Genomic DNA, 12,500 nt, shown 5'->3' on the forward strand with positions numbered 1-12,500 from the left:
TCAAGAGAGTGTACTACTGCGACGATACCACACCTCTCAACATCCCCAAGAAAAGCTTAAGATCGCTGCTGGAGATATGCACTAAAGAAGCTCCCTTTACCTGCCCTAATGGAAGAATGTATAAACAAATCGATGGGGTGGCAATGGGTAGCCCCCTTGGAGTTTTGTTTGCTAATTTCTTCATGGGTACCATTGAGACAGAACTCCTGGTAGAGGCCCGTCCCTCCATTTACTGCCGTTACATAGACGATATCTTCGTTCGAGTAAGAGACGAGAGGGAACTTCAAGACCTGAAAACCCGCTTCATCAAAGCCTCAGGACTGAATTTTACCTATGAAGAAGCTAACAATGGACACCTCCCTTTCCTTGACATCCTCGTCACAGCACAGCAGACAGGCTTCCTAACAACAGTTTACACAAAACCGACAAACCCTGGACTCTGCCTGAATGGAAAAAGTGAGTGCCCTTCCAGGTACTTACACACCACTATCGGCGCATATGTCAGAAGAGCACCCTCACACTGCTCCACATGGAGAAATACACACCAAGAACTGGAGAGACTAACTCAGGTCCTGGTTAACAATGGATACACAAATTCAGACGTAACACACATCACAAAAAAGATCCTAGACAAATGGTACACAAAAGAAGATAACCCGACACCTAGCAACAAAAATTCCATCAAGTTATATTACAAGAATCACATGTCAACAGAATACAAAACAGATGAAAAATGATTAAAAGATATCATAAACAAGAACATACAGACAACAGACCCCGAAAAACAAATCCAACTCATCTTCTATTACAGTACTAAGAAAACAGCCCAATTGATTATCCGTAACCAACCCACCACCACAAAAACAACATTACAACAAGACCACGTTGTATACCAATATAAATGCAATAGTGAGGCGTGTGGATCTCACACTTACATTGGTATGACAACAACACAATTAACACGACGCCTAACATGCCACCTGTCCAACGGATCAATCAAGTCACACTATACCTCTTCCCACAACAAAGCACTAACAAGAAAAGACCTAGACAATAACACGACAATCATAGACAGGGAATCGGATCCCCGACGGCTACTGTTCCTGGAAGCCATATACATACAAGATAACCATCCTAACATCAACATCCAGACCGAAGACCTGCGCGTCTTACAATCCATGAAGAGACTGAACACAGACCACTACACGCACTGGGAAAGGTCAACCAGACCTCCGTTAACCCGGATCCCCTATTGGTCCTAGGCAACCAATCAGAGGAGACCTCTTCCTGCAAAAAAGTCTTATGATCCCAACTCCATGAATAAATACGACATCCACAGACACTGCACATCAGATCGCCCAGATGATGTAACCAGGAAGTTCCGAAACGTCGGCCACAATAGGACAACTACTAAGATACGTCAAATCTGAAGATAAAAAGATTGTGCGTTGTATCGAAGCTACACGCAATAAGATAATCAACAATGAATCCTCTTTAGCCTTCAACCTCGTATGTTTACAAGAGAATATATATATATATATATATATATATATATATATATATATGTGTGTGTGTGTGTGTGTGTGTGTGTGTGTGTGTGTGTGTGTGTGTGTGTGTGTGTGTGTGTGTGTGTGTGTGTGTGTGTGTGTGTGTGTGTGTATTCACTTGGTCTTTGGATCACGTGTTGGACTCGTGATCGACAGCTATTTCCCTCCTGGAAGAGAGCTCAGAGCTCGTAGGTCCGATCTATGGGTAATGCTATGACCTTGCACACACACACACCCCCAACTCCCCGCCCACGAGAGTTGGAGTAACACCCCTCAGCGCTGCGATACTGATATATTATTTCAGCCCCGGGCGAGGATCGAACCCGGACCTCCGTAGTGGCAGGCCAGAGCTCTAACCACAGCGCCATGAGAGGTGTGTGTGTGTGTGTGTGTGTGTGTGTGTGTGTGTGTTTGTTTATTTATACATATTGTCTGCGATACAGGAGGACTCTGTTCACAGAAAAATTATGGAACTTTTATTATACTGCTACTGTCCCTACGTTATGCTGTCCCCCAATCCCTTGCTGCTGTGTGTACCATTTCTCTGAACATTCATTTCCTTGTTTCGCCTACTCTGTGGAGGGGGATAAAATACTACCACCAAGTGTTCCCACTTGGATCGTAAGAGGCGAGAAAAACGGTACGGGGATTAGGACTAGGCATCCTTCTCCCTGTATCCCCACATGGGAGATTCCTAAAAAAAGTAAAGGCATGAGAGGGACTAGAAGTTTTCCAACCAGTACATTAAGATTTGGGTCTTTTAATGTGCGTGGATGTAGTACAGATGAGAGTAAAAGGGAAGAGATAGGCAGTATGCTTGTGAGAAGAGAGATGGATGTGTTGTCTTTAAGTAAATCTAAGTTGAGAGGGAAGGGCAAGTGTGAGTTTGGGAGTGTAATTGGGAGGTTCTCAGAAGTGAAGTGAGGGCGAGGGAGAGAAGGGGTGGCTATTCTAGTAAGTGAAGAGATAGGTAAACGTGTAGTTGAGTGGAAGGAGGTTTCTTCAAGGTTAATGTGGATGAAGGTAAAACTGGGTAGGAAGATGTGGGTTTTTGTAAGTGCATATGGGGCTGGTAGTGAGAAGAGTGTAGAAGAAAGGGAGGTTTTTTGGATAGATTTAAATGAGTGCATAGAGGGATTAGAGAGAAAAGTCAATGTAGTCTACCTTAATGTTAGGGTAGGGAATGAACCAATACACGGAGTAGTTGGAAAATGTGGAGCTCCAGGAAAGAATCGTAGTGGAGAGTTAATGGTGGAAATGCGTCTAGAAAGAGAGTTGATGATAGCAAATACAGTGTTTCGGAAGAAAGTCAAGCATAAGTACACATGGGAGAGGGTGGTGGATGGAAGGGTGGTAGATAGAGCGTTAATGGACTATGTAGTGATAGATAGGAGTATAATAGGAAGAGTTAAGGATGTACATGTTCTAAGGGGAGAGTGGGGAATATCAGATCATTTTTTGGTGGAAGGTAAGTTAAGAGTGGAGGATAGATGGAGAAAAAGGAAAAGGAGAAAAGATAGGGAGGGGCTTAGAGTGAAATGCTTAAATGAGAAAGAAAAGGAGGAGTACAAAAAGAATCTGAGAGAGGATTGGGAGAGAGTGAAGGATAGAGTAGAACTAGCAGTGGAGGAGGAATAGGGATTGCTCAAGGAGGGAGTCACAAGGTGTGCGAAGATGGTGTTTGGAACAAGAAGGACGGGAGGAAATAGAAGGAAGGGTAGTGAGTGGTGGGATGAGGAAACAAAGTGGGTTGTAGAAGAGAAAATGCGAGCTTTCACAGATTGGTTACAAAATAGGACGAGGGAGTCATATGAGAGGTACAAAGAAAAGAGAAGAGAAGTAAAACATAAGATAAAGGAGGCAAGGAGAGAAGATGAGAAATGGGGTAACAGTATGACAAAAAAAATTAAAAGTGAAAAAAAGATATTTTGGAAAGAAATTAAGAGAGAAAGAGGAGGTGAATCAAGTAGAGAAGAAAAGGTAAAAGGTGCAGATGGAGAGATGATAATGGAAGAGAAGGCAGTAAGAGGAAGATGGGCAGAGTTTTCTGGGGAGTTGCTATAGGTAAAGGAGGACATGGAGGGAAAGGTAGTTGCAGTGGGAATGCTAAGAAAATGAGAGTGATGAGTGAGGAAAATGGAGGAGAAATAAGGAAGGATGAAGTGAAGGCAGTTGTTAAGATGATGAGAGTAGGTAAGGTACCTGGTCTAGATGGATGTCATGCAGAATGTCTGAAAATAGGAGGTACAGTGATGATGGACTGGCTGTTGAGGTTATCTAATGTTTGTTTTAGAGAGGGCAGAGTGCCGGAGGACTGGAGTAGTGCCTGTATAGTTCCACTTTACAAGGGAAAAGGGGACAAGTGTGAGTGTAGTAGTTTCAGAGGGATTAGCTTGTTAAGTGTAGCTGGGAAGGCTTATGGGAGGATCTTGATTGAGAGGATTAGGAGAGGAACAAAGGGAGTAACTGGTGAGGAACAGTGTGGGTTTAGGACAGGTAGATGTGAGTGGTTCGAGGTAAAGATGGGACTTCGTCAGGGATGTGTTATGTCGCCCTGGCTGTTCAATTTATACATGGATGGGGTGGTGCGAGAGGTAAAAGTAAGGGTGGTGGGTCAGGGATTGGAAATGGTCAAAGAAAATGGAGAAAAGTGGGAGGTGAGCCAGCTGTTATTTGCGGATTACACTGCGCTTGTAGCAGGATCAGAGAAGGGATTGAGGAAGTTAGTGACAAAGTTTGGGAGAGTGTGTGAAAGAAGGAACTTGAAGATAAATGTGGGTAAAAGTAAGGTGATGAGATGTACAAGGGGTGAAACTGGCAGTAGATTGGAAGTGAGTATTAAGGGAGGGACACTTGAGGAACTGGATAGTTTTAGATACTTGGGTGGGAATATGGCAAGAAAAGGAGGAGTGGAGTCAAGGTAGAATGGAAATTAAGAGAAGTGAGTAAATGCTTTGGTGGATTAAAAAGTATAATGAGAAATAGACATTCGGGGATGTATGTTAAGAGGAGATTGTATGAAGGAGTGATTGTGCAGAAACATGGATCATAAGAGAGGAAGAGAGAGGGAGTTTGAATGTGTTTGAGATGAGGTGTCTGAGAGGTATGATAGGGGTTACTAGGCTGGATAGAGTGAGAATTGAGGAGGTGAGGAGGAGAACGGGGGTGGAAAAGGAGTTGGGAGATAGGGTGGATGAAAGAGTATTGGGATGGTTTGGACACATGGAAAGAATGAGTGAAGAAAGACTAGTAAAAGAGATATGGAAGGCAGATGTGGAAAGGATGAACATGAGGGGGCGACCTATGATGAGATGAATGGATGGGGTTAAAGGGTTTTTGGGAAAGAGGGGAATGTCTGTTGAGGAAGGACGGGAGAGGACAGAAGACAGGGGTGAATGGAGAATTACAAAGGATTACAAAGGCGGAGCATGCCGACAAGAGACATTTTGGTCCATATCTAGGTCGGATGCGAAAAAAATCATAATAATAATAAAATAACAAACAAAAACCATAATAACGTAAATAACAAATAAAATACATAAATAAATGCATATGTATAGTTAAATAATAAACAAACAGGTAAATAATAAATAATAATAAGTTGACATATAACTAATAATAAATAAAAATCAGACAGACAAATGATAAGAAAACAAAAACAAATAATATAAAATAAATTATAATCATTACAGCATCTTGCTTAGGTGTTTATCTAAATGATTCTTAAAGCTTCGAACTGAACTACATTGCACTACCTGGTTGTATATGGATGATGCTGTGATGATGCTATATATGCATGTATGCATGCATGCATGTATGTATGTATGTATGTATGTATGTATGTATGTATGTATGTATGTATGTATGTATGTATGTATGTATGTATATATATATATATATATATATATATATATATATATATACTTAACTATATGAGAATTTCGCTAGTGAACAGCGACATCAATCAAACAATCTCCTTGCCAGTGGCATACGGGATTCGAACCCGATGCACTTGGAACTAAGCTTCCAAGACACCCGCCTTAATCCGCTCGACCAATGACGGTATAAAACCTTGAGAACTCATAGTCTATCTGACTATCGAGATTAAGTTGGCGATAGCGTGAAAGGGATTCGTTCCGGTCCTTACCCCTCCCACGTGTGCGGTTGGCCTTTGGGGTGAAACGGAGGTGATGGGGTGCACTGAGCGCCCTCCCCAATCTCGATAGTCAGATAGACTATGAGTTCCCAGGGTTTATACCGTCGTTGGTCGAGCGGATTAAGGCGGGGTGTCTTGGAAGTTTAGTTGCAAGTGCATCGGGTTCGAATCCCGTGCGCCACTGTCAAGGAGATTGTCTGATTAATGTCGCTCTTCACTAGCGAATTTCTCATATATATACACACACACACACACACACACACACACACACACATATATATATATATATATATGTATATATATATATATATATATATATATATATATATTTCAGACAACTGAGAGAGAATGTGGGTGGGGAAGGGCAAACGAAGATGTGTTGGGAATAGAGTTTATTGCCCTGAAGGGACAATAACCTCTATTCCCAACGCATCTTCGTTTGCCCTTCCCCACCCACTTTCTTTCTCATTTGTCTGAAATAATTTTAAATATATATATATATATATATATATATATATATATCTGTATATATATATATATATATATATATATATATATGTGTGTGTGTGTGTGTGTGTGTGTGTGTGTGTGTGTGTGTGTGTGTGTGTGTGTGTGTGTGTGTGTGTGTGTGTGTGTGTGTGTGTGTGTGTGTGTGTGTGTGTGTGTGTGTGTGTGTGTGTGTGTGTGTGTGTGTGTATGTGTGTGTGTGTGTGTGTGTGTGTGTGTGTGTGTGTGTGTGTGTGTGTGTGTGTGTGTGTGTGTGTGTGTGTGTGTGTGTGTGTGTTTATATATGTATATATATATATATATATATATATATATATATATATATATATATATATATATATATATATACATATATGTATGTATGCTGGTACATTGTGACAAGTTTATGATGGTGGAAAAAGAAGTCACGGGTCTAGTTCCGAGTTCCTGAGTTCATTCCTGTCCGGTTTCGCTCTATGCTTCTTCAGAAGAAGCATAGAGCGAAACTGGTCAGGAATAAACTCAGGAACTCGGAACTAGACCCGTGACTTTTTTTTCCACCTTCATATATATGTATGTATGTATATATAAACAAATCTGCAAAGCAAGTAAGGAAGTTAGAAAATAAACAAATGAATATCTAAACAAGTAAACAAGTAATGAAGTAAATCAATAAAGAGGTTGGTAAACAAGTAATCAAGTACACATATAACCCTAACAGGTTGTAGGAAAATAGGAGAAGAAGGAAGTAAGCAAAATAGCAAAGAATAATGAAAAAAAAAAATCAATAAAGTAAAGGTACAATGAAGCAAAGACGCAAAGAGGCAAAAACGGAAGAAATGAATAAGCAAATGAATAACCTGTGAAACAAGCAAACAGGCAAGGAAACAAGCCATCATGCAAACAAACAAACATATAAACAAACAAATAAACAAACAAAATAAAATAACAAACAAACAAACAAAACAATTAAACAAGCGAACAAACAAACATGCAAATAAAAAACAAACAACGTATTCCACTCACCTCCACTCTCTTCCCTCCCTCTTATCTTGGCACCTCCTGGATGACAGGTCATCCCTGCATCTCGCCCACTATCTTGGGCCAGAAACAGTTTCGCAAGACACAACACATCCCCAATAAGGCCGCTTTATTTAATCGACGATATTTTTCTTGAACTCCACACTTCCCCAACCACTTTGTTTATTGGTTCATTTCCTACCTTAGCATTAAGGGCTCCCAATACTACAATTTTGATATTTCTCTCTAATCCCTATATGCACTCATTTAAATTCATTAAAAAAAAAACTCCCTTTAAACCCTTCTCACTACCAGGCTCATGTGCACTTACAAAAACCAACATCTCTTTTCCCAGTTTCAACTTTATCCTCATTAACTTTGAAGAAACCTCCCTCCACTCCACAAATGCTCTTTTATCTCTTCACTTACTTGTATAGCCACCCCTTCTCTCCCTCGTCCTCTCTTTACTCCTGAGAACCTCCCAACTACACTCCCAAATTCACACTCGCCCCTCCCTTATAACTTAGTTTCACTCAATGCCAACACATCCATCTTTCTTTTCACAAACATACTGCCTATCTCTTCTCTTTTACTCACATCTGTACCACGTCTACGCACATTAAAAGATCCAAACTTTAGGATACTGGTTAGATAGCTTCTTGACCCTCTTATGCTTTTACTTTTTTATATAGGAATGTCCACTTTGGGGCTACAGTGAAAAGGATGCCTAGTCCTAATCCCCATCCCGTTTTTTTTTTGTCACATCGTACGGCTCAAGTAGGAAGACTTGGTGGCAATATTCTTTTCCCCCACCAAAGGTTTAGGCGAAAAAAGGACATTGTTATTCAGAGAAATGGTACAGGACAGTAACAAGGGGTGAGGGGACAGGGTAACGGAGAGGCAGTTGGAGAATAATAAAGTGTCATCATTTAGCTATGAACAGAGATTTTCTCCATCACAAACAAAATGATGTGTACCTCTGGTTCGTAGGGGCGCCCCATATAAACTTTAAAGTATTAATTGTATGTTACTTAGTCCCTATAACATGCAAAAAAGCAAGGAAACAATTTGTTATACGAAACCATGCACGTACAGACTTAGAGACAAACGTACATACACACACACACACATATACGCAACCTCCACACATATTCTTTTAATAGCCTTTTCTACAGGAAAACAACTTTCGTGACGATAACATTACAGTTATGTTACATTATATTTAGAATGTCCATACACCTTTCACATTCATGCCTACACATGAGTATATATCATAGTTAAATTGCATTTCATTCTGTTTTTGTAAATATTTTCATATAATTAACTTTGAATGTGAATATTTTCCATTATGGTGAGCTCTGGTATCTGGAGCAACGCACCCTAGACATACCATGATGCACTTGAGTTAGTCCAATTCGGTAGGTTTTAAGTGCTGGAAGTGTTGACCTAAGATTCTGTGATTAAATACGACCTTCAACAGACCGCAGTTTCATTTTCCATCAATATTGTAGTCAAACACTTACAACTACAACATATGGTGGCAGCGGAGGGACTCGAACCCACGTCTCCGAAGAGACTGGTGCCTCAAATAAGTTCTTCGGAGGCGTGTGTTCTAATTCCACCGCTGACACTATATGCTGTAGTTGTAAATGGTTGACTACAACATTTATGGAAAATAAATAGACAAACATATATATATATATAATATATATATATATATATGTGTGTGTGTGTGTGTGTGTGTGTGTGTGTGTGTGTGTGTGTGTGTGTGTGTGTGTGTGTGTGTGTGTGTGTGTGTGTGTGTGTGTGTGTATGTGTGTGTGTGTGTGTGTGTGTGTGTGTGTGTGTGTGTGTGTGTGTGTGTGTGTGTGTGTGTGTGTGTGTGTGTGTGTGTGTGTGTGTGTGTGTGTGTGTGTGTATATATATATATATATATATATATATATATATATATATATATATATATATATATATATATATAAAGGATTAAAGCAGCAAATGGATAAAAATATAGATAACATAATTCAAAAAAGTATAAATGAAATTATTAAAAAATATATAAAATATATACATACATATAAGAGGAACAAGTGCAACATCAAACACACAGAAACCAAGAAATACACTCGAAATGATGAAAGGAAAGTCGTCTGAAAATAAAATCCAAACAAAAGTTTACAGGTAAAGTGGAGAAGAATGATCGTAGTAAAGAAAGTGAACCGGGATAAACAGGATTACTAAAAGATTAAGAGAGATAGAAATAGTTTCGAGTAGAAAAGATGCAGGAAAGGCACATGCGTCGACGAACGCGTGCTGGTCTTCATCTATATGTGGTGAAAAAATATGGATGAGACGTGTGAATCGTGATAATTTTGGTGGGAAAGAGAAAAGCAATTAAATTGAAAAAGTGGGTTTTTCTAATCTGTAGATATGCCTCAAAACCAGAATTCTATAACAAGACAGACTGACTAAACATGAAGAGACATTGTGAGGCGAAATATTGCGTTGTGTAAAAATGAATTGGAAGATGACACCAAACCAGAAAACTCTGTCATTACACCCGTGTCGACAGATCTTTCGTTCGGTCTTTATTAACCACATTACTCATATATCATTGCAAGAACCGCTGCATAATATCCACGTTGACCAGCCTCTGTAGATGATAGTTGCTTTTAACACACAAGGCTAAAACACTTATATTGTTACGTTTATCCTATGTGGAAGTTTTCGCACATGAATAGATACTGAGCATGAGGTACATTTTTTTTACTTGATAAAACGCTGGTTATGCTTATGACCTGCCTCTTCACGCACTACTTACTCATAAAAATGTGCAGTTGAAAGAATTAGATCCATGATATTTTCTGGTGTGTAGTCTTGGTATCTGATAAGAAAGACGAAGAAAAGTACTAGTAATTCATAATGATAGGGGAGACAGTGTCTGGTTTATTACCCTTATCAGGTCTCATAGCCATGTTTATTCTTATTTACATGTAATGTAAATTACTTTCAATACAATGCAAAACACTAGAGAAATTAGTTTTTTAGATGAACATAATTATGATTGTTTCAGTCAAAATTCACAAGGGATGAAACCCTTTTGAGGACTGAGTCACATAAAAAGCAAAACCACTGGGAAACTTCAGTAGTAAAGTAAATGTCCAGTCTTCTCAAGAGAACGCTCTGTGTTGTTAACTTCTGGGTCACGATGATTTTCTCCACAAATTCTATTCTTAGCTAACAACAGACGACTTCATTCATGGTAGTCGTCACTGTAACAAAGAAATCAAGGGTGGCTTGCAGCTTTTGTTCTGACTAACGGCAAATAGCCTTACTCTGTTTATGAGACATCACTGTAGCAAAGGTGTCAAAAATTTTCAAGCCAACTGTTCAAGTGTTTTATGTAGTTTTGTTTTATTCCGTTCAAACAGTAACCACCCAATTTTCATATATCTAACTATTCTGGGTTAAACCAGTTTCTTTTGTTGAACAGTGGAACTCCATGATAGTGAAATGTACCAAAATGAATAAGTTGTTTAAAAAATTGAAAGAGAAAAGAGGAGGCGGAATAATGAAATGTAGAGAAATAAACGAATAAAGAAAGGAATCTAAATAGTTTAGCTAGTTAAAGGAATAATAAGATAGACATTTAAGATCAGAAGTGTTATAAGAAGGAAACGATCAATAGAAGATAACAGACAATACATAGAATAAGAAAAGAGTAATGTTGAAGAAAAGAAGACCCAGAATGGCTGAAGAGAGCCAAAGAAAGGGAATTTTGTGGGGTCAAGATAAAAGAAAATAGAGGCTGTAATACTGGACGGAAGTACAAGTTAAGGAGTAAAGAAATATTACAAAGGAATTAGTTGTTTGAAAAAAGTGAGAGGATGGAAAAGTGACACAAAAGGTTAATACGAGTAGTCCAAAGGCAATGATTCCTTCACTACCGAAGGGGCGTCATTTGTAAGTAACCTTAGGAAGCAGTTACAATGTAGAAAAAAAGTGCGACACAGTGTGAAAGAAGATTATCTTGATACGTCATAATCCCTGTAATGAATAAAGTAGCCCGATGGCGTCCGGAATACAAAGAAAAGTGCCGTTGGCTACGGAAGGGCTATGTAAAGTTTTTGATAAGACTAACAATGGCTCGGAGTGACTGCCACTTGTCTAAGCTGACCGAATACATAAGGCAAACATCAGTTTCGAAAGTAGCCTAATTATCTCAGACATTACGTCCTCAAAGCACAGTTTATGACAACTTTTGCATATTGTATAGTATACTCATTTTTATAATAGAGAAATTCCACCCTCTTCCGTAGTTCTGGACTATTGCTGGCAAGTAGAGGAAAAGATTTAATATGAGAGACCGTCGTCTTTATTCAGGGTAATGTCAACTTATTCAATTACAAAGCCACACGGTAGATTAGCTTATCAAATCACTTGACCAAAGTGATAAGACTACAAGAAAACAGATGAAATAATCAATAGAAAAAGATAGAGAGTGATCAAAAAGATAACAATGGAAAAAGGACGAGATACAGAAAAAAATGAGGATATACTTAGGCTAATTTCTTTGTAGGACGAAAATCAAAATAACTGTCCACTATGAAACTGAACATGGTTCAGGCAAGAACAGTTAATGGTTAGTCATTTCTCTGCTGAAAGTGTTTCCGTCTTCTGAATAAAGGCGTCTGGTGGCAGCACAGATAAACAATCACGTCGCAAAAAGCAGTCAAAAGAGTTATCGGTACTCAAAATTAAATTCGAGATAGGTTAATCTCTTTCGATGTTGAAGGGATTACCCTTATTTGAGTAAAATCTCCCAAGGAAAGCTTGATATAGGCTCGAGATAACTTTAACTTGAAGTGCGTGAGACTGAATGAGTGGAAGGGTGGTGAGGTAAACACCAGGAACCGTTGTAGTTTTATTGCTAACGTTTCGTCCTGAGAGGACTTCCTCTGAGGAAGTCCTTTCAGGACGAAACGTTAGCAATAAAACTCCAACGGTTCCTGGTGTTTACCTCACCACCCTTCCACTCATAACTTTAACTCTTTAACTATACAGGGGGTTTCCCTCAGATGAATAAAATTTCCTGGTAGTAGCAAGGATATACTGAGGTCGTAATATGCAGTGAAAAGTATAATCGACAAAGCTCGAGATAGATTTACTTCTTTTGCTTCGGAATGGGCATCCCACAACTGCGTAAATTTGTTTGGTGACATTTGAGATAATTACCAAACTCATAAAAGGCAGCGAGAGCTAAAAATACACATATAGGCACGGATTGGAGG

The sequence above is a fragment of the Oratosquilla oratoria genome, chromosome 25 (assembly GCF_046742065.1).
Source record: "Oratosquilla oratoria isolate Oo_2021 chromosome 25, ASM4674206v1, whole genome shotgun sequence".
NCBI lineage: Eukaryota > Metazoa > Arthropoda > Malacostraca > Stomatopoda > Squillidae > Oratosquilla > Oratosquilla oratoria.